The sequence below is a fragment of the Neoarius graeffei genome, chromosome 10 (assembly GCF_027579695.1).
Source record: "Neoarius graeffei isolate fNeoGra1 chromosome 10, fNeoGra1.pri, whole genome shotgun sequence".
Taxonomy (NCBI): domain Eukaryota; kingdom Metazoa; phylum Chordata; class Actinopteri; order Siluriformes; family Ariidae; genus Neoarius; species Neoarius graeffei.
Window position 1 is genome coordinate 35,974,764 of NC_083578.1, and position 23,359 is coordinate 35,998,122.

A 23,359-nucleotide genomic window follows, 5' to 3' on the forward strand; every position below is an offset into this window, starting at 1 on the left:
AGACAAGGACCCTCTAAACTGTGTTTCATATAGGCTTATCTCCCTTCTACCTGTATATGTGAAAATACTTGCGAAAATTTTAGCACATCGTTTGGGGCCCATCATGCCTTTAATCATCTCGGAGGACCAGACGGGGTTCATCGGCGGGAGGCACTCTTCTTCTAATGTCAGGAGGCTTCTCAGCATCATTCATACTCCATCCTCCCCTACAGATCCGGAGGTGGTTGTGTCACTTGATGCCGAGAAGGCCTTCGATAGAGTGGAATGGCCCTACCTCTTTTTTTCCTTACAGCGATTTGGGTTTAGCACCTGCTTTATGTCCTGGATCAAATTACTGTACTCCTCTTCTCAGGCATCAGTATGCACAAACCCACAGTGCTCCAATCCTTTCCCCCTTTTCCGTGGCACATGCCGGGGTGCGCCCTCTCTCCACTGCTGTTTGCACTTGCCATTGAGCCGTTGTCCACAGCATTGAAATCGGAGGGAGGATTCAAAGGAATAAGGAGATATGGAGAGGAACATTGGGTCTCATTGTATGCTGATGACCGACACTGAAAAAAATGGCCTGTTAAATTAACACAAAAAAATCTTGTACATCGGTTGCACTTATTAAAATCATATCCACTAAGACCGATGTACAAGATTTTTTTGTGTTAACAGTCCATTTTTTTCAGTGTACTCCTGTATGTAAGCGATCCCCTGTCAAGCCTCCCACCTATTCTCTCAATTCTGGACTCTTTTAGCATATTCTCCAGATATAAACTCATCTAATCTCATTATCTCTAGCCGCTTTATCCTTCTACAGGGTCGCAGGCAAGCTGGAGCCTATCCCAGCTGACTACGGGCGAAAGGCGGGGTACACCCTGGACAAGTTGCCAGGTCATCACAGGGCTGACACATAGACACAGACAACCATTCACACTCACATTCATACCTACAGTCAATTTAGAGTCACCAGTTAACCTAACCTGCATGTCTTTGGACTGTGGGGGAAACCGGAGCACCCGGAGGAAACCTACGCGGACACGGGGAGAACATGCAAACTCCACACAGAAAGGCCCTCGCTGGCCACGGGGCTCGAACCCGGACCTTCTTGCTGTGAGGCGACAGCACTAACCACTACACCACCGTGCCACCCGGATATAAACTCAACATCTCCAAAAGAGTGTTTCCCAATAAATCAGCTAGCCACAGAAATTCCAACTCACCTCATACCATTTAAGACCATTATGGTGGGCATAAAATACCTGGGAATAATGGTCACACAATCTATGCGTATGCTGAAAGAACAAAACTTTTCGGTACTGACGACAGCAGTCAAACAGGGTCTCCAAAAATGGAGCAGTTTACCACTGTCTCTGGCAGGTAGAGTGCAAACAGTAAAAATGAATATTTTACCAAGATACCTTTACCTTTTTCAATACCTATCAATCTGCCTCCCGTGATAATTTTTCAACCTTATCAACAGCATCATATCCATGTTCATTTGGGCAGGTAAACGGGCCAGAGCAAATAAATCCTTACTCCAGAGGAACAGAGTAGAGGGTGGCCTAGGACTGCCCAATCTTCTTGGGTACAATTGGGCGGCTAACGCACAAAAGATTTTACTCTGGTTCACCTCTCCTCAACATGGCTGGTGCCAGTTGGAAGCGAACTCATGTTCCACGACCCTTCAATCACTAGTACGTAGCACCCTCCCCCTCTCTCTCGCAAATTTCACATCCAACCCTTTTTTGTCATCTTTTTGTAAAATCCTTTGCTCTTTCACCCTTTTTTATCACTTCATGGGGAACCCAGAAGAAACTTTTATCAGTTTCATGGTGTGTTCAATTCAAGCAGCCCAAAACAAAGCAAGTGTAGGGCATTTTAACAACTAGCAAGGCACCCCAGCTTAGCTGACCACCACTTCATGCCTTGCATATCTAATGAGGCTGATGCAATGTCGGTGGTACCCTAATAAAAATTAGCTTGGAAAAAAAAAAAAAAAAATTGTGGCCCCCTAGATGGGCTTCATGGCCCAGTGGTTGAGAAACATCGATGCAAAGTGCCCCAATACCGTACTTAATCATCAATCCAAAGTAACTTTTGTGCAGCAACTTTATCTATACATATCATAGTCTCTATACCATTGCCGTTATTCCCATTTCCAGCACACACAACTCAGGTACTGCCATCACTGCAATTAAAATGATCTCCCCACCCCTACTGAGGGACCATCAGCTGCTCACATAAGGACTCAGCAGGCACCAGTACTTAATCAAAGCAAAATAAACAAAATGTAAATGTATGTTTGTGCACTTGGGTGTGTCTATACATGTAACATTTGCAAGTATGAGAATAAAATGTACTCAGACTAGGGCTGCACGATTATGGAAAAAATGATAATCACGATTATCTTGATCAAAATTGTAATCGTGATTATTAATCACGATTATTCTTGATGTTAGGGAAATCACTTAAATTTTATTTCACTAGATTCAAACAAACAATATGAACAGCTTTCAGTGCAGAATGAAATTTAAAAGAGAAGTTCTGATTTCCAAATGACAAATAAATGAAATTTATCCAAGAAATTACCAAAGGATGAAGGAACTGAAAACTCATTGCAACAATTACGTAGCATTATACTGAGGCCTACAAGTTTTTAGCTAAAAAGACCAGCATATCAACATGCTCTGGCTTTAAACATGAGCGAAGGCAGGTCACAACATTGCCTCCAGTGCTAAATAGTCTGTTGTTCCGACATAGTTAGCTTTTCTCTCTCACCTCAATCTGTTACCTACTCTCACGCTATCACCCCTTGAAGAAGATACCGCTGCACTGAAGCGCTGCGCACTTGGCCAATGTTGCCAGGTACTGCTGACGTTTTCCAGCCCAAAATATGTTCAAAACCCGCCAAAATGCACTTAAAACCTCCCAATTTGGCAACACTGTACTGGGCTGGCTTGCTTATTTAGGCGGAGTAATGAAACCTTACATGCGTCGGTTCGCCCCCTAATGGTTTGACGGAGTATTGGTAAAAAAGTGCTTGATCAGATATGCAGCAGAGCTTGCATTTTAAATGGAAATAAATTGCGATTTTCATTTAATTTAATCGTGGCAGCCAAAATCGCGATTTTCAATTAAATTCGATTAATTGTGCAGCCCTAACTCAGACATAGAAAAAGGCTCTAATCCTCTCTAGACAACAATTACTAGAAAAGAATTATGTAGATGTTATGTCGAGTAACTTGATGTGCATGACGCTTCTTAAAGCTTATCTTTCTTCTCATTTAAGTTATCCTCAAACTTTTTTCAGGGTCAGTTTCTGACTAGGCGGCACGGTGGTGTAGTGGTTAGCACTGTTGCCTCACAGCAAGAAGGTCCGGGTTCGAGCCCCGTGGCCGGCGAGGGCCTTTCTGTGTGGAGTTTGCATGTTCTCCCCGTGTCCGCGTGGGTTTCCTCCGGGTGCTCCGGTTTCCCCCACAGTCCAAATACATGCAGGTTAGGTTAACTGGTGACTCTAAATTGAACGTAGGTGTGAATGTTAGTGTGAATGGTTGTTTGTGTCTATGTGTCAGCCCTGTGATGACCTGGCGACTTGTCCAGGGTGTACCCCGCCTCTCGCCCGTAGTCAGCTGGGATAGGCTCCACCTTGCCTGCAACCCTGTAGAACAGGATAAAGCGGCTAGAGATAATGAGATGAGATGAGTTTCTGACTATAGGACAACCTAGTCTCACAGGAGAAAAAAAAAGTCACATGCAACTTACAACCCCGATTCCAAAAAAGTTAGGACAAAGTGCAAATTGTAAATAAAAACGGAATGCAATAATTTACAAATCTCAAAAACTGATATTGTATTCACAATAGAACATAGACAATATATCAGATGTTGAAAGTGAGACATTTTGAAATTTCATGCCAAATATTGGCTCATTTGAAATTTCATGACAGCAACGCATCTCAAAAAAGTTGGGACAGGGGCAATAAGAGGCTGGAAAAGTTAAAGGTACAAAAAAGGAACAGCTGGAGGACCAAATTGCAACTCATTAGGTCAATTGGTAATAGGTCATTAACAAGACTGGGTATAAAAAAAGCATCTTGGAGTGGCAGCGGCTCTCAGAAGTAAAGATGGGAAGAGGATCACCAATCCCCCTAATTCTGCACCGACAAATAGTGGAGCAATATCAGAAAGGAGTTCGACAGTGTAAAATTGCAAAGAGTTTGAACATATCATCATCTACAGTGCATAACATCATCAAAAGATTCAGAGAATCTGGAAGAATCTCTGTGCATAAGGGTCAAGGCCGGAAAACCATACTGGGTGCCCATGATATTCGGGCCCTTAGACGGCACTGCATCACATACAGGCATGCTTCTGTATTGGAAATCACAAAATGGGCTCAGGAATATTTCCAGAGAACATTATCTGTGAACACAATTCACCATGCCATCCGCCGTTGCCAGCTAAAACTCTATAGTTCAAAGAAGAAGCCGTATCTAAACATGATCCAGAAGCGTAGATGTCTTCTCTGGGCCAAGGCTCATTTAAAATGGACTGTGGCAAAGTGGAAAACTGTTCTGTGGTCAGATGAATCAAAATTTGAAGTTCTTTATGGAAATCAGGGACGCCATGTCATTCAGACTAAAGAGGAGAAGGATGACCCGAGTTGTTATCAGCGCTCAGTTCAGAAGCCTGCATCTCTGATGGTATGGGGTTGCATTAGTGTGTGCGGCATGGGCAGCTTACACATCTGGAAAGACACCATCAATGCTGAAAAGTATATCCAGGTTCTAGAGCAACATATGCTCCCATCCAGACGACGTCTCTTTCAGGGAAGACCTTGCATTTTCCAACAGGACAATGCCAAACCACATACTGCATCAATTACAGCATCATGGCTGCGTAGAAGGAGGGTCCAGGTACTGAACTGGCCAGCCTGCAGTCCAGATCTTTCACCCATAGAAAACATTTGGTGCATCATAAAACGGAAGATACGACAAAAAAGACCTAAGACAGTTGAGCAACTAGAATCCTACATTAGACAAGAATGGGTTAACATTCTTATCCCTAAACTTGAGCAACTTGTCTCCTCAGTCCCCAGACGTTTACAGACTGTTGTAAAGAGAAAAGGGGATGTCTCACAGTGGTAAACATGGCCTTGTCCCAACTTGTTTGAGATGTGTTGTTGTCATGAAATTTAAAATCACCTAATTTTTCTCTTTAAATGATACATTTTCTCAGTTTAAACATTTGATATGTCACCTATGTTCTGTTCTGAATAAAATATGGAATTTTGAAACTTCCACATCATTGCATTCCATTTTTATTTACAATTTGTACTTTGTCCCAACTTTTTTGGAATCAGGGTTGTAATTTTTTGATATCTTGCAAGTTTTTCATTTTGGTCAGTGTACTTCCAGGACAGTTCAGCAGGATGGAAACCACAGCAATGGAAAACACACACAGGTCAGAGAATTTCATAGAGTTTTGAGATTGGCCTAAACTATGAAGACATTAAAAGAAAAGAAAACCCATTTTTAAAATACAGTTATGAAGATTATGATGTAAACTAATGATTCATGCGGATAATTGAAAATAAGGCTCTCACACAACCAAGATATCTATCTCTGAAAGTCAGTTTCTATGCAGAATGGACAATTTCATGGAGGCCACCATTGAAAATATTTTAACCAATCAGAAAAATCCCTCCGATTGTTTCTGGCAATGCCCTGACATCATTTGGGCTCAAGACTTGGAAGCTCTGTATAGACCCTTCCCACTGACGTCACCAGAAACTGGAAGTAAACAAACCCTGCGCCATATTGGAAGACCAACAAACTCGTGATTAGGGGGAAATAACGGCAGCGCATGGAATTTAAACCCATGAGGCACTTGATTCATCATAAACCTACAATGGTAAACTTTTGTGCTGTGTTAGGGTGTTCCAACAAAGCTGATGGGAAAGGTGAAAAGAAGTCTTTCTACAGAATACCAGCTGTGATTGAGACACAAGCAAACCAAGGAGCTTTCTGCCAGGAGACAGAGAATAAGTGCATTACTGAGTGTCTGTGAGCAAAGGAGAGCCTGAACGTTGCAACCTCCCTATTGGCTGTTTATTGGCTGTTTGTAAAAATGTATCAATTGTTGCCCTTCATCGCGGACTCGAGAGACAAGACCTGACGAGTTAGTTCGTTGGTAGCAGAACAAAATGTCTGGACACAAATCGGGTTTTCAGAAAAGGAAAGAAAATAAACACAGGGTCGAAAACACAAAAAAGGAGGCAGAAAAAGCAAAACGAGTTAAGGTAGGACAAATGGTTACTTTTCTGAGGCAGCCCGCCGTGGCTGCAGGCTTTCAGTTGTGTCATTGAATGGTTACTTTTTAAGGCAGCCCACCGTGGCTGCCTGCAGGCTTATTTATTATAGCCCATTTAGTTAAAATAGTTGATATAAAATGTTTATAGTTATAGTTATGTGATGGTTGTCCTCAGTGTTCGAACTATGCCGATATTTTCGGGGGGTCCCTTTTTTTCCCTGGGGGGGTGCTTGCGCTTGTCTCGGAGCGCGGATCTCCAAACACGAGAAGCCTATCTTACGCACATATCACACGAACTCCACACCTCCACACACGCATCGCATCTGAAGTCATAACTCATCAGGGGAAATCGTGTCCGCATTGGCATGTTCAAAAAACAACCTCGTGTCAACAATGATACCACACGCAAGAACAAAAAAAACAGTCAGGCTACTCAACAACCAACCTGGCAGCAGCAGTCGTTGTCATATCGGTTTATTTTATCTTTGATGTAAACACAACACTTCCGATATGCAAATGCTTCCCGTTACACACGATTGCTATGTCAATAAACATCATTTTGCCAATATTTTAGAGACCCCCCAACATTTCCCAAATCATGTTTTCAAGGGATCTCATGTCTGTTTCAGGGGATCTCGGATCCCCCGAGTACCCCCGTAGTTCGAACACTGGTTGTCCTGATTTAGACTGGTGTGTTTTGTTTTGTTTTTGGGGGGGGGGGAGGGGTTGTGCGATGTTGCACCCGGGTCCAGATAAGGGCAGAACCGGCCCTGGCTACATTTCAGGTGTAGTTTGTTTTATGTATGTATGTACTTGCATAGATGTGTACTTGGTCTTCCAATATGGCGACTACCGAAATCTCATGGCACGGTGACGTCATGCGGGAACCCTCTATAGCAAGTAAGACTTGACTCCAGCCCCTGGCTGGAGATTACATCATTAAAAGTTTATATGAAAAAAAAATAGAAATTCCATTTCTATAACAAAAAAAGTGGAGGGGGAAAGATAATACTGATGTTACTGATAAACAGCGAGGGAATAGTGAACAGCTAATCTACTATGTGACTGAATGGAGGAAGGTACAGTGGTGCTTGAAAGTTTGTGAACCCTTTAGAATTTTCTATATTTCTGCATGAATATGACCTAAAACATCATCAGATTTTCACACAAGTCCTAAAAGTAGATAAAGAGAGCCCAGTTAAACAAATGAGACAAAAATATTATACTTGGTCATTTATTTATTGAGGAAAATGATCCAATATTACATATCTGTGAGTGGCAAAAATATGTGAACCTCTAGGATTAGCTGTTAATTTGAAGGTGAAATTAGAGTCAGGCGTTTTCAATCAATGGGATGACAATCAGGTGTGAGTGGGCACTCTGTTTTATTTAAAGAACAGGGATCTATCAAAGTCTGAAACTTCACAACACATGTTTGTGGAAGTGTATCATGGCACGAACAAAGGAGATTTCTGAGGACCTCAAAAAAAGCATTGTTGATGCTCATCAGGCTGGAAAAGGTTACAAAACCATCTCTAAAGAGCTTGGACTCCACCAATCCACAGTCAGACAGATTGTGTACAAATGGAGGAAATTCAAGATCATTGTTACCCTCCCCAAGAGTGGTCGACCAACAAAGATCACTCCAAGAGCAAGGCGCGTAATAGTCGGCGAGGTCACAAAGGACCCCAGGGTAACTTCTAAGCAACTGAAGGCCTCTCTCACATTGGCTAATGTTAATGTTCATGAGTCCACCATCAGAAGAACACTGAACAATAATGGCCTGCATGGCAGGGTTGCAAGGAGAAAGCCACTGCTCTCCAAAAAGAACATTACTGCTCATCTGCAGTTTGCTAAAGATCATGTGGACAAGCCAAAAGGCTATTGAAAAAATATTTTGTGGACGGATGAGACTAAAATAGGACTTTTTGGTTTAAATGTGAAGCGTTATGTTTGGAGAAAGGAAAACACTGCATTCCAGCATAAGAACCTTATCCCATCTGTGAAACATGGTAGTGGTAGTATCATGGTTTGGGCCTGTTTTGCTGCATCTGGGCCAGGACGGCTTGCCATCATTGATGGAACAATGAATTCTGAATTATACCAGCGAATCCTAAAGGAAAATGTCAGGACATCTGTCCATGAACTGAATCTCAAGAGAAGGTGGGTCATGCAGCAAGACAATGACCCTAAGCACACAAGTTGTTCTACCAAAGAATGGTTAAAGAAGAATAAAGTTAATGTTTTGGAATGGCCAGGTCAAAGTCCTGACCTTAATCCAATCGAAATGTTATGGAAGGACCTGAAGCAAGCAGTTCATGTGAGGAAACCCACCAACATCCCAGAGTTTAAGCTGTTCTGTACGGAGGAATGGGCTAAAATTCCTCCAAGCTGGTGTGCAGGACTGATCAACAGTTACCGGAAATGTTTAGTTGCAGTTATTGCTGCACAAGGGGGTCACACCAGATATTGAAAGCAAAGGTTCACATACTTTTGCCACTCACAGATATGCAATATTGGATCATTTTCATTCAATAATGTTAGGACTAGGACTGTTTTGGCCTCTAGAGGCCGCTGTTATTTCCTTTTCATGTCGTGTTTATTTTGGCCTCTAGAGGCCGCCACTGTTCCTGTGTCTTGTGTTTGTGTTAATTGCCTAATTATCTTCACCTGTGTCCTTAATTAGTTTGTCTATTTATACCCCTGAGTTCAGTCCTCTTGTCACGGAGTCTTTGTGCTGTTATGTTTATCTCCAGTTTCCTTTGTACTGTGTTTTTTGATCTTCTTAGCTTTTGTATTTTTGCACTTTGCTTTTCTTTTGGATTATACTCTTTGGTTTTTTTTTGTCTTTTGTTTTGCCCTGTATATAGTGTATATAGTTTAAATAAACCTTTTGATTCTTTTTCTACTTCCGCCTCACGCCTCTGCATTTGAGTCATCCCCCTGGTGGCCTAGTGGGGGTTTGCTGGATTATCACACCAACGAACCAGGTTCGAATCCCAGCAAAACCCTAACAGAAAGACTCCGTCATGACCGACTCAGCAGAGGCTGCTTCAACTGTCTACCCGGCCAACCTTCAGGGAATTATGGCAGCTTTGACACGCTTCGGAGCAACCATGGACGCTCATGGACGTACGCTCACCAGCCAACGTGAGGCCCTCGCTCGCCATGAGGAACTGCTTCAGCAAATTGGGAAAACCCTGGCACAGCTGACATCTCTGCCTGCATCTCCTGCTCCTGATCCAGTTCCTGCTCCTGATCCAGCTCCCACTCCTGCTCCAGTGCCTCCTGCAATGCTGCCTTCTTCACCTCGCGAACCCAGCCTTCCTGCACCACAGAGGTATGACGGCAAGCACAGTGAGTGCCGAGAGTTCCTTACCCAGTGTCAACTCACCTTTGAGCTTCAGCCTACCACCTACACTACGGATCGCCGCAAGATTGCCTTTGTGATCACCTTATTAGCTGGTAAGGCGCGAGCCTGGGCTACTGCTATCTGGCAAAGACAGGGACCTGAGTGCTTTGATTTCCAGCTGTTTTCTGAAGAGATGCTTCGGGTCTTCGATCAGGCAGACATCAGTACCGACGCAGCCCGAAAGCTCATGTCCATCCGGCAAGGAGGAAGCGTCGCAGATTACGCCATCTCGTTCCGAACACTCGCAGCAGTAAGTGGATGGAACGAGACTGCCCTGGTGTCAGCCTTCCACCATGGTCTGTCTGACCTCATCAAGGACGGTCTGGCCTCTATTGGATGCCCAAGTGACCTCGAAACCCTCATCTCACATGCTATTCGTCTGGACAACAGGATGAGAGAACGCCACCAAGCCTTGAGCCCCCCCAGCCTCCCTACCTCTACCTGGAGACCGTCTACCTCCTTCAGTGACTGTCCAGAACCCATGCAAGTGGGTCGTACTCGCCTCTCCGCATCTGAGAGGGAGCGCAGAAGGAGGGACAAGTGCTGCATCTACTGTGGCAAACCTGGTCACTTCCGAGCATCATGTCCCGAACTCTTGGGAAAAGGACCGCCCCGTCCAGCCGAGGGAGGGTTGTGACGGGGCCTACCCTCTCTCCCGGACTCCCTGGCCAAGGAATCTACATCCCGGTCTCCATCTCCTGGGGTGAGTCTGTCCACTCTTGTCAAGCTTTGATAGACTCAGGGGCGGCTGGGAACTTTATGGATATTCACTTCGCCCAAAGCATCAATATTCTGACTGCACCTCTTGAAGTCCCACTGTCTGTGTCTGCCCTCGATGGCCAAGCGTTAGGTGATGGAAGAGTCACCCAAGTTACTTCTCCAGTTTTCCTCCAGTCTCAAGGTCACAAGGAAGAAATATCCCTGCACCTGATTCCTTCACCTGAGTTCCCAGTTATTCTAGGCCTTCCTTGGCTTACTCGCCACAACCCTCGCATAGACTGGGTAACAAGCCAGGTTGTGGAATGGGGCCCTGCATGCCATGCCTCTTGTCTGCTCTCTAGCTCTCCTGTGTCTCCTGCCGAGCCCCCTGATCTCACCGAGTTATCTCAAGTTCCCACAGAGTACTGGGATCTCAAGGAGGTATTCAGCAAGAGCAGGGCCGCCGTTCTTCCTCCGCACCGGGCCTACGACTGTGCCATCGACTTGCTCCCTGGGACTACCCCTCCTCGTGGCAGACTGTTTTCACTCTCTCAGCCAGAACGCAAGGCCATGGAGGAATACCTCAAAGATGCCCTGGTCTCTGGGTTTATTCGACCCTCCACTTCACCTGCTGGAGCCGGCTTCTTCTTTGTCGGCAAGAAGGATGGGGGGCTCCGACCATGTATTGATTACAGGGGCCTGAATAAGATCACTGTGCGCAACCGATATCCCCTTCCGCTGATGTCCACAGCTTTCGACCTGCTCCAAGGCGCCACCGTCTTCACCAAGTTGGACCTACGGAACGCATACCACCTCATCCGTATCCGACAGGGAGACGAGTGGAAGACTGCCTTTAACACCCCGTCTGGGCACTACGAATACCAGGTGATGCCCTTCGGACTCACCAACGCACCAGCTGTTTTTCAGGCCCTAATCAACGACGTCTTAAGGGACATGATTAACCTATACGTTTTTGTCTACCTCGATGACATCCTTATCTTTTCCAAGACCGTGCAGGAGCACCGCCACCATGTCCGCCAGGTTCTCCAGAGGCTGCTACAGAACAATCTGTTCGCCAAGGCCCAGAAATGCGAATTTCATGTTCCCGAGGTCTCCTTTCTGGGATTTATTGTACGGACAGGCCAACTCCAAATGGACCCTGCCAAGACCCTGGCCGTCCGGGATTGGCCTACTCCCAAGTCCGTTAAGGAGGTTCAGCGGTTCTTAGGATTCGCTAACTTCTACCGCAAGTTCATCAGGAACTTCAGTTCTGTGGCAGCACCCATGTCAGACCTCACCAAAGGGACAGGTGGATCTTATGGCTGGTCTCCTCAGGCAGAAAAGGCGTTCAAAGACCTCAAGGACCGCTTCTGCACGGCACCCATTCTGGTTCTCCCGGACACCTCCCAACCATTCATCGTGGAGGTGGACGCCTCGGACAGTGGTGTCGGCGCGGTGCTCTCTCAACGTTCGGAAGGAAAGCTGCACCCCTGCGCTTACTTCTCCCACCGCCTGAGTCCTGCTGAGTCCCGGTACGATGTGGGGGATCGAGAACTGCTAGCGGTCAAACTGGCCCTTGAGGAGTGGAGGCACTGGCTGGAGGGAGCACAACATCCATTCCTGGTTTGGACTGACCACAAGAACCTGGAGTACCTCCAGCAAGCCAAGAGACTGAACCCTCGACAGGCTAGGTGGGCCCTGTTTTTCAGTCGATTTGACTTCACCCTCTCATACCGCCCCGGCTCCAAGAACACCAAACCTGACGCACTGTCCAGACTGTTCTCTGCCACTAACAGGGAGAATGAAGTCGGGCCTATTATCCCTGTGTCCCGGATTGTGGCCCCTGTCCGCTGGGGTATTGAGGAGGCTGTCCGACGAGCCCAACGCCAGGACCCCGGTCCTGGGACGGGGCCACCAGGCCTCTTGTACGTCCCACATCAAGCCCGGGCCAAGGTTCTCCAGTGGGGTCACTCTTCCCCTCTCACCGCCCACCCGGGAGCTCGGAGGACCCTGGACTTCCTGAAAAGACGCTTCTGGTGGCCTAACATGGAGCAGGAAGTAAGGTCATTTGTCCTGTCCTGTGAGGTTTGCACCAGAACCAAGAACCCACGACAGCGTCCCCAGGGTCTCCTGCATCCTCTGACCATTCCCCGGCGTCCCTGGTCCCACGTGGCAGTCGACTTTATCACGGGTCTCCCTGAGTCACAAGGTAACACGGTCATTTTGGTCTTAGTTGACAGATTCTCCAAGGCCTGCCGCTTCATACCACTGTGCAAACTCCCCTCTGCTCTTGAAACTGCGAAACTTTTGTTTAATCATGTCTTCCGAGTCTTTGGTCTTCCACAGGACATCGTCTCAGACCGAGGGCCCCAGTTCTCCTCCCGAGTGTGGCACGGGTTCTGCAAGGTCATCGGAGCCACTGCCAGCCTCTCCTCTGGGTTTCACCCACAGTCCAATGGTCAGACGGAGAGGCTCAACCAGGACCTGGAAACCACCCTGCGAGGCCTGGCTATGGATAACCCGACATCGTGGAGCACCTGGCTGCCATGGGCGGAGTACGCCCACAACACCCTGCAGTCATCGGCCACCAAGCTGTCGCCATTCCAGTGCCAATTCGGGTTCCAGCCACCTCTGTTCCCGGACCAGGAGGAGGACGCGGGGGTGCCCTCGGTCAACCAATATGTGAGACGGTGTCGCAAGACCTGGAGCAAGGTCAGGAAGACCCTCATACAGACCTCCAGAACCAACCAGACTCAGGCCAACCGCCACAGAAGACCTGCACACACTTTCCGCCCTGGGCAGCGGGTTTGGCTGTCCACTAAGGACCTTCCGCTGCGGGTAGAGAACCGCAAGCTTGCTCCTCGCTACATTGGCCCCTTCAAGGTGGTGCGCAGGGTGAACCCTGTCTCCTACCGGCTCCAGTTGCCCCGGACTCTGAGGATCAACCCCACTTTCCATGTTTCCCTGTTACGGCCCGTACTGACATCTACGTATGCCCCTGCCCCTAGGAACCCCCCACCCCCCCGCATCTTCCAGGGGCAGACTGTGTTCACTGTGAATCGCCTGCTTGACTCCCGCCGGGTCCGCGGCGGGTTGCAATATCTGGTGGACTGGGAGGGCTATGGTCCTGAGGAGCGCTGCTGGGTTCCTGCTCGGGATGTCCTTGATAAAGAACTATGTCGGGACTTCCATTCGGCCCATCCGGATCGCCCTGGGAACGTCAGGAGACGCTCCTAGGGGGGGGGTCCTGTTAGGACTAGGACTGTTTTGGCCTCTAGAGGCCGCTGTTATTTCCTTTTCATGTCGTGTTTATTTTGGCCTCTAGAGGCCGCCACTGTTCCTGTGTCTTGTGTTTGTGTTAATTGCCTAATTATCTTCACCTGTGTCCTTAATTAGTTTGTCTATTTATACCCCTGAGTTCAGTCCTCTTGTCACGGAGTCTTTGTGCTGTTATGTTTATCTCCAGTTTCCTTTGTACTGTGTTTTTTGATCTTCTTAGCTTTTGTATTTTTGCACTTTGCTTTTCTTTTGGATTATACTCTTTGGTTTTTTTTTGTCTTTTGTTTTGCCCTGTATATAGTGTATATAGTTTAAATAAACCTTTTGATTCTTTTTCTACTTCCGCCTCACGCCTCTGCATTTGAGTCATCCCCCTGGTGGCCTAGTGGGGGTTTGCTGGATTATCACACCAACGAACCAGGTTCGAATCCCAGCAAAACCCTAACAAATAAATAAATGACCCCCCTCCTTGAACTGCCACCTTATTGTGGTGGAGGGGTTTGTGTGCTTGAATGATCCTAGGAGCTATGTTGTCGGGGGCATTATGCCCCTGTCAGGGTTTCCCAAGGCAGACAGGTCCTAGGTGACAGGCCAGACTAAGAGCAGTTCACCAAAACCCCTATGGAGAAAAATCCGAGGACCGTGACGTCGCCCGGGATGACGCAGCCGGGGCCCCACCCTGGAGCCAGGCCCGGGGTTGGGGCTCGTATGCGAGCGCTTGGTGGCCGGGCCTTTGCCCATGGGGCCCGGCCGGGCTCAGCCCGAAGAGCTGACGTGGGCCCGACCTCCTGTGGGTTCACCACCCACAGAGGTAGCAGTAGGGGACTGGTGCAATGTGGATTGGGTGGCAGTCGAAGGCAGGGGCCTCGACGACCTGATCCCCGGACACAGCGGCTGGCTGTTGGGACATGGAATGTCACTTCGCTGGGGGGGAAAGAGCCTGAGCTTGTGCGGGAGGTTGAGAGGTACCGGCTAGAGATAGTCGGGCTCACCTCCACGCACAGCTTGGGCTCTGGAACCCAGCTCCTCGAGAGGGGCTGGACTCTCCACTTCTCTGGAGTCGCCCGTGGTGAGCGGCGGCGGGCTGGTGTGGGCTTGCTTATAGCTCCCCAGCTCAGCCGCCATGTGTTGGAGTTTACCCCAGTGAACGAGAGGGTCGCCTCGCTGCGCCTTCGGATTGGGGAGAGGGCTCTTGCTGTTGTTTGTGCCTATGGCCCAAATAGCAGTATAGAGTATCCGGCCTTCTTGGAGTCCCTGGGAGAGGTACTGAGGAGTGCTCAGACTGGGGACTCCATTGTGTTACTGGGGGACTTCAATGCTCACGTGGGAGATGACAGTGACACCTGGAGGGGCGTGGTTGGGAGGAACGGCCTCCCCGATCTGAACCCGAGTGGTGTTTTGTTATTGGACTTCTGTGCTAGTCATGGTTTGTCCATAACGAACACCATGTTCGAGCATAGGGGTGTCCATAAGTGCACGTGGCACCAGGACACCTTAGGTCGGAGGTCAATGATAGACCTTGTAGTCGTTTCATCTGATCTCCGGCCCTATGTCTTGGACACTCGGGTGAAGAGAGGGGCTGAGCTGTCAACTGATCACCACCTGGTGGTGAGTTGGATCCGCTGGCGGAGGAGGAAGCTGGACAGACCTGGCAGGCCCAAACGTATGGTGAGGGTCTGCTGGGAACGTCTGGCCGAGCACTCTGTCGGGGAGGTCTTTAACTCCCACCTCCGGGAGAGCTTTTCCCAGCTTCCGAGGGAGGCGGGGGACATTGAGTCTGAGTGGACCATGTTCTCTACCTCCATTGTGGACGCAGCTGTTCAGAGCTGTGGCCGCAAGGTCTCCGGTGCCTGTCGTGGCGGCAATCCCCGAACCCGGTGGTGGACACCAGAAGTAAGGGATGCCGTCAAGCTGAAGAAGGAGTCCTATCGGGCCATGTTAACCTCCAGGACTCCCGAGGCAGCTGACGGGTATCGGCAGGCCAGGCGTGCTGCAGCTCGGGCAGTTGCGGAGGCAAAAACTCGGAACTGGGAGGAGTTCGGGGAGGCCATGGAGAAGGACTATCGGTCGGCCTCGAAGAAATTCTGGCAAACCGTCCGGCGCCTCAGGAGGGGGAAGCAGTACTCTGCCAACACTGTTTACAGTGCGGGTGGGGAGCTGTTGACCTCGACTGGGGACATTGTCGGGCGGTGGAAGGAATACTTTGAGGATCTCCTCAATCCCACCGTCATGTCTTCCACTGAGGAGACTGAGGCTGATGACTCAGAGGTGGACTCGTCCATTACCCAAGCCGAAGTCACTGAGGTGGTTTGCAAGCTCCTCGGTGGCAAGGCACCGGGGGTGGATGAGATCCGCCCTGAGTATCTCAAGTCTCTGGATGTTGTGGGGCTGTCTTGGTTGACACGCCTCTGCAACATCGCGTGGCGGTCAGGGACAGTGCCTCTGGAGTGGCAGACTGGGGTGGTGGTCCCTCTTTTTAAGAAAGGGGACCGGAGAGTGTGCCCCAATTATAGGGGAATCACACTTCTCAGCCTCCCAGGGAAGGTTTACTCCAGGGTACTGGAGAGGAGAATTCGACCAATAGTCGAACCTCGGATCCAGGAGGAACAATGCGGTTTTCGTCCTGGTCGCGGAACACTGGACCAGCTCTATACCCTTCATAGGGTGCTCGAGGGTTCATGGGAGTTTGCCCAACCAGTCCACATGTGCTTTGTGGATCTGGAGAAGGCATTCGACCGTGTCCCCCGTAGTATTCTGTGGGGGGTGCTTCGGGAGTATGGGGTTCGGGGCTCTTTGCTAAGGGCTGTCCGGTCCCTGTACGAACGGAGCAGGAGTCCGGTTCGCATTGCCGGCAGTAAGTCAGACCTGTTCCCAGTGCATGTTGGACTCCGGCAGGGCTGCCCTTTGTCACCGGTTCTGTTCATAATTTTTATGGACAGAATTTCTAGGCGCAGCCAGGGGCCAGAAGGAATCCTGTTTGGGAACCACAGGATTTCATCTCTGCTTTTTGCGGATGATGTTGTCCTGTTGGCTTCTTCAAACCAGGACCTTCAGCATGCACTGGGGCGGTTTGCAGTCGAGTGTGAAGCGGCTGGGATGAGAATCAGCACCTCCAAGTCCGAGGCCATGGTTCTCGACCGGAAAAGGGTGGCTTGCCCTCTCCAGGTTGGTGGAGAAGTTCTGCCTCAAGTGGAGGAGTTTAAGTATCTCGGGATCTTGTTCACGAGTGAGGGAAGGATGGAGCGTGAGATCGACAGGCGGATCGGTGCAGCCTCCGCAGTGATGCGGTCGCTTTACCGGTCCGTTGTGGTGAAGAAGGAGCTGAGCCAAAAGGCGAAGCTCTCAATTTACCGGTCGATCTACGTTCCGACTCTCACCTATGGTCATGAGCTTTGGGTAATGACCGAAAGGACAAGATCGCGGATACAAGCGGCCGAAATGAGTTTCCTTCGCAGGGTGGCTGGGCGCTCCCTTAGAGATAGGGTGAGAAGCACAGTCACTCGGGAGGAGCTCGGAGTAGAGCCGCTGCTGCTCCACATCGAGAGGAATCAGCTGAGGTGGCTCGGGCATCTTTTTCGGATGCCTCCTGGACGCCTCCCTGGGGAGGTGTTCCAGGCATGTCCCCCCGGGAGGAGGCCCCGGGGAAGACCCAGGACACGCTGGAGGGACTATGTCTCTCGGCTGGCCTGGGAACGCCTCGGTGTTCTTCCCGAGGAGCTGGCCGAGGTGTCTGGGGAAAGGGAAGTTTGGGCTTCCCTGCTTAGACTGCTGCCTCCGCGACCCGGTCCCGGATAAAGCGGAAGAAGACGAGACGAGACGAGAAATAAATGACCAAGTATAATATTTTTGTCTCATTTGTTTAACTGGGTTCTCTTTATCTACTTTTAGGACTTGTGTGAAAATCTGATGGTGTTTTAGGTCATATTTATGCAGAAGTATTGAAAATTCTAAAGGGTTCACAAACTTTCAAGCACCACTGTAACTTTTCATATTTATATCCCTGGTACAACTAGTGCTGCTGTGACAGCCTCATTCTGCAGACTGTAACGTTGTTAGACAACCTACAAACAGATTTGCATACAATCTGACTTAGCTAAATCTGTCTAAGAGGCAAGTGTGTGAGTTTTTACATGTTCCTGGCAGCATAAGCACTTGTTAGCACACTTAGCATGCTCTCGACTCATTCATGAAAAACTTCCTCATGAAGACGTCACCAGGCTAGCCTACCGTAATTACCATGGTAGACAGTCCAACCCCTGCGGCAAAGCAGAAAGAGGGTAAACAAACACTATAAGAGATCTTGCAGTCACGTGACCGGAAAGTACACAACCGCCATCTTGTCGGTCAAAAACATAGCTGAATACTGCTGCACTCGTGTACAGAATGGATCAATTTCAACCGACGGACTACACGGCTCATTTTTCTAATGAACAGATAACTAGATATATGTCTAAAATAAACGATCTACAGATTAGTGACCCTTATGGCTTTCCGGACGGAGTTTTCACGACCGGATTTTGAACTGCCAGCGGAATACCCAGACGTGTATAATTACCTCATTAACTTTCCCTCGCTGTTCAGTGGTGAGGCACTGCGTGCCTATAAATCTCTGGACAGTTATCTTTACAGAAATTCAGGATTTGTCAGCGACTCAGATGTGGCATCTTGTAAACAAGAATCCTCATTGGATGGGTAAGTCACTTAAGTATTGAGTATAGCACTGACCAGCCGATTATAGAATAGAATAAGGTAATTCCAGCTGTAATTCCAAATCGTCCGTCTTGTTTACATGGATCTGGCATTGGAGAGGTAGAGGCGGCAGTGGAGATTTGAGTGGCTGTTTTCTGAGCTTAGTCAACAGGCCGCTCTGCAGCCTCGCTTTTGCTTCCGCTCCCGGCGCCGCCTCCTTCGCTTTGCTTCTGATAACAATCCACGGAGACCCCGCTGGTCTCGCTATCTCGTCCGGAATGTTGTGCATGCGATGGAAATCGCTACAAACCGTCATTTTCTGCTGGAAACCAATGTCCAGTAAGTCCATACGGTTGTAGTGGATATTGAAGTCCGGTACAGACGAACAACACGCAAAAACACACACAAAAAACATAAAAAATGTGCACAGGTAGGGAGAGCTTGTAGCTGCAGCCATTGTAGTAGAATTGTATATAGTAGGGTTTTCCAGAAGAAAAGGTAGAAGTAAAAGCAGAAGTAGAACTAGAAGTAGAAGGCGGAATATGGCGTTTGACCGACAAGATGGCGTCTGTCACAATCTGGATCGGCTGTGACGTCACATGCAAGTGCTCCATACAGGATTCATGTGAACATTACTGGTAACAACATTGGCAGAAGTGAAAAAACTCACTTGCATCAATTCCCAAAGTACAAAAAGGTAAGAAGGTAATGGATAAATGCCACTTGCCTCACAGGGACAGACCTCTCACAGGCTGACTGGAATGGTCCTTCGGGTGCAAAAACAGCACATTTGCAGCTTGTGTGCTCAGAACATTTTGAAGAAAATTGTTTCACTCAAACAACTCTGATGCACCGGCATTAGGAATACCAAAGCCAGAGTTGAATCCAGATGCGGTTCCCACAATCTTTGGCCAAAAAGAGGACAAGACAAACGAGACAACATGATCAGTAGTCCGCAAAAGAGAAGTTTAAAGGGTAAGAAAACACTTTTTATGGCTTCCCCAACTTTTTATTAAGCGTGATATGTTATTTTGAGTTCCTTTGGGCATAAACATAATAATTTCTAAACAGCTTGATGTTTGTTGGGTGTCTTGCTTTGATTTAGTGTTGTCAGAAAAGCCTCGGTAATGACTAACTATCCATCCATCCGTTATCTGTAGCTGCTTATCCTGTCCGACAGGGTTGCAGGCAAGCTGGAGCCTATCCCAGCTGACTATGGGCGAGAGGTGGGGTACACCCTGGACAAGTCGCCAGGTCATCACAGGGCTGACACATATGCCGCTTTTCCACTACAAACGCGGCTGAGTCGTGCCGTGCCGAGTCGAGCTGAGTCGGGCTGAGCGGGGCTGTTGGGGTTGCATTTCGACTACAACCGCGCTGAACCGTGCTGGCTGGAAGTGGGTGGACACATTGGGTGGAGTTAGCGAAAGTGGGTGGACGTCATGTGATGTCGTTAAGCAGCGCAAACAGTGACATCAGTGACAGTGGCGGAACAAGTCAGAGCCGGGCCGGGGGCGGGGCAAATGACCGGGCCCTTTATTAAAGCTTATCATAACATCATTTTAGGCTACAAAATGTCCGCAACTGCGGTGTTTACCAATTTCAACACTACCGGGTGCAACTATGTTATTTAGTACATCAAGTCCTTCAAACGAACATGTAACTCAGAAACAAAAAACATTAGGATACTGTACATGGCTCATAATAAAACATCAATAGCCTATACTGCGCACATTATTTGAAGGGCATATGAATGAGCGCTCAGAGGTTGCAACGGTGACAGGAAGAGTCAGAAATAAAAGGAGGGCGGTGCAAACCTCACTGAATGCACTGTGTTTACCAATTTCAACACTACGGGGTGCACATTAAGTCCTTCAAACGAACATGTAACTCAGAAACAAAAAAACATTAGGCGACATACTGTACATGGCTCATAATAAAACATCAATAGCCTACTGCGCGCATTATTTGAAGGGCATACGGCGAGCCTTGCGCTCCGCGAACTCGTCCACGATGCTCTGTATGTCACTGATTCAGTGATCTTTTCAGCGGTAGTCTCACGACCCGAATAGTAAACAATAAACATGGAGGACATGGAGTCGTTAGTGTTGCTGGTCTTGGTGCTGTGGCTTGACAACGCCAACAGATACTGGCAAGAGCGTATAGATGAGACGAGGCGCATAAGGCTTCAGAAATTCTCGTAATTCGTAATTATTCTCCTTCCGGGTTTGCGGTGTTTACAGATCCCAGCGTGCTCGCGGGGCGTGTGTGGGCATGTGAGGACACGCCTCCTCACCAATCAGTGCACAGGGGAGTGTCTGCTCACGCCCCCAGCCTCACTCGGCACGGTTTGGCTCGCTTCAGCCCCACTCCAAAACGGTGCGAGTTTTAGGGGCTAAGCAGGGCTGAAGCGAGCTGAGTCGTGCTGGTTTTTGGTAGTCGAAACGCGAGCCGTGTCGGGCTGAAGTGAGCTGAAGCGAGCTGAAGTGAGCTGAAAAAGGGTAGTGGAAAAGGGCCAAAAGACACAGACAACCATTCACATTCACATCTATGGTCAATTTAGAGCCACCAGTTAGCCTAACCTGTATGCCTTTGAACTGTGGGGGAAACCAGAGCACCCGGAGGAAACCCACGCAGACACGGGGAGAGCATGCAAACTCCACACAGAAAGGCCCTTGTCAGCTGCTGGGCTCGAACCCAAGACCTTCTTGCTGTAAGGCGATAGTGCTAACCACTACACCACCGTGCTGCCCAATGACTAACTAAAACAACTCTATAAATAATGTTCACTTGTGTGTAACCAATTGATATGTTAATGCTTGTTTATCATGATCATCATTATTTGTGTCATTGTCCGAAATACTCGAGGAAATCAGTGAAGAAATGTCTCTGGCACTATGGTCCATTTTGTCGAATATGACTATGTATTGTAAGTGACATCGCACTTTACAGAAACCATTTGGAGTTCTTTTAGGTATACAGGAATTTGTTTGTGGAATAGCCGACCTCGATCACTGCAGTCTAGTCAAACACGTGATCATTTTAAGAAACAGGTGAAACAGTTTTTATGGAGTAAATTCCAAACCCAGTTTTATGATGTGTATATAACTAATTGTTAATCATTTTGGTGCTGTTTCTGTAATCTAGTTGTACTCTGTGATAATTACAGTTAGCATATTTTTTGTTTATGACTTTTTCATCATTGTTTATACAGTTATGTCAGTTTATTGTTGTCTCTTATATTTTATTGTTTCCTGCTGTCATCAAGAGGACCACACTGAAAATAAGTGTACTTTATACTTTGTATTGTCCTCAGTGCTATTTATACTGTATCTTTTACATGTATGAATTTTACCAAATAATTCCATACCATACCAACAGCTTGGGTGTTTCTAGCAATATTTCCACCTTTTTTCATATAAGTGCATCCTGCTGTAATATTCACATGAATCCTGTATAGTAAAGCAGTGTTTGTTGACCCTCATTCTGCGTTGCCATGGGGGTTGGACTGTCTACTACAGTAATTACGGTAGGCTAGCCTGGTGATGTCTTGATGAGGAAGTTTTTCACGAATGAGTCCCGAGCATGCTAACGAGTAGTATAATGCATAGTTTCAACCTCGTTTTACAGGTAAAGAGTTAAGGTTTGTCCATAAGTCAGGGTTGCAGCTCATTAATACACTATTTCAGATGTATAGTGAAAAAATCGACATTGTCACCTTAGTAGACCTTTTGCTTTGCTCCTTCAGTACTGAAGAGCTACTCTCAGCCTTGCGCCCAAATGATGTAATGCATCGTCCTTCCAACAGGCAACATGGCAGCCTCCTGGTGGCATTAGAGCAGTGATACAAAAATGCTCACAACTTTCTTATAAATGGTCAAACATGCCTGAAACTTTTCTTACTGGCTCTCAATATTACAAGCTACCAACCCATGCATGTATTTACTTTACATTTTCTATTCCTTTAAATCTATTTTGTAGATCTTGTTTTTGTGCATTTTTGCAGCATTCAAGCTGGATGCTAATGTAGCCACTTAGTAAGTGAGGCATGCTCTGTCAGTGTGTCTAATCACAGTGACTTCTGCACTCAGTGACATCAGTGCATACCCTCTAGCAAGAAACAGTGTGATTCGTCACACAGTCTAGATATTGTAAATGTTGATAATGCAGCACAAGTTTGAATATATTATGGCTTGTGCTGGTAAAACAATAGGAAACTCTAACATGATATTACGTAATACTAAATTACGTAAACTCTATTGAGAGGTGTGTACACACCATTTCAGAAATGTAGGAAGTGCATAAATGCCATTTACATGCTTTTAGCCAACACTCTGGCCCTGTTTTCATGTTACCAAACTGACTGAGAAATACAGTGACCTAACCCCCCCCCCCTTTTTTTTTTTTGCTAGGCCAGTCTATCTTTCATAGACTTTTTTATTTTGAGATTGGCCTCAAACGTAAAGCAGCTGTAGGCAATAGGCACAATTTTCACATAAGTGAGAGAAATCTGAAGAAAATTCCTCATGAAAGGGGACACACTCATCACTAGTTTCCTGAATTGACCCGGAAGTACATTGACCTAAATTAAAACTTAGCATAAGTTCTTTTTTAATTAATTAATTAATTAATTAATTAATTAATTATTTCCCCCGCCATGCCCCTTCTGGGGCTCCATAATGTATAAACATTACTAGAGCAGCTGCTATGATTATCAACACCTTAATAATATTTCGGCCATTGCAAAAGTAGAAAAGACTTTCAGTATGTAAATTGTGCATGAATACTCAAACTTCCTCTGGGGGGGGGGGAGAGTTGATTCCTGATGATTACTTAGCGTATCAGATCACATGACACCATTCCACACCATTCCACCATTGGCTTTTTGTCGTAAGAATTATGCTTATGGCAATGGGCGTAAAAATAGATGCTGGGAGAGCTATTGTACTCACCCCGGTGCCAGGGTTGTAAGAATTATGCT